Source organism: Penaeus monodon, chromosome 34 (genome assembly GCF_015228065.2).
Source record: "Penaeus monodon isolate SGIC_2016 chromosome 34, NSTDA_Pmon_1, whole genome shotgun sequence".
NCBI classification, from domain to species: Eukaryota; Metazoa; Arthropoda; class Malacostraca; order Decapoda; family Penaeidae; genus Penaeus; species Penaeus monodon.
This window is the reverse complement of record NC_051419.1, coordinates 19,283,077-19,283,827: the sequence shown is the minus strand read 5'-3', so window position 1 is coordinate 19,283,827 and position 751 is coordinate 19,283,077.

Below are 751 nucleotides of genomic sequence, written 5' to 3'. Positions count from 1 at the left end.
TTTTTTTTCCGTCGTAAACTTTCTTCCTTCGTGCCCCCCCCCCCCCGAGCTCCCCACATTAAGAATAATCGAGAAGACGTCGAGAAAAATGGGTTTCTGTTGCCTTCTCTGCAGTTGGCTTATAGAAACCGGATCTATAAACTGCTAATTTTCTTCATTAATTTTCATTTGACCTCCAGGAAAATCTGATTAAGTATCATTCTAAATAATAATTATGCGTCAGATGACAAACAAATGAAATTGAATTTATCAAGTTCTTTTTTAACTTTTTTGTTATAGAATGAAATTTCTATTGCATCATACAGCAGTTAGTATTTATTTAACTAATCAAAATTAAAATGAATTTACTAATTCCTCTCCAGCATCTATAGACAGGTAGATTTGCATTGTCAATCGCTTATATTTGCTGGCAGTGAGGTTAATATTCTAATGATAAATACATTATACAATGTTTTTCACTCAACTTTGCTGTTCAGAATTTAATCATGTTTTTTTCCATTATCTTTTCCGAACACAAATTCCAAGAGTTTTGTTAGTTATTTAACAACACCCCTCCCCCCCCTCCTTTTACGGTTTCGTAAGCCACATCTTTATTAATCTCACTTTTTCTATTTGTCCTTTCTTCGTTTCCATGGTCTCCATCTCATGTTTTTTAGATTCGTTGTCATGAATCACCTCATTTTCATTACAACGTGGGTATCATGTTTGTGTTAAATCAAAAATGATTTGCGCAACTCATTATCATCTTATT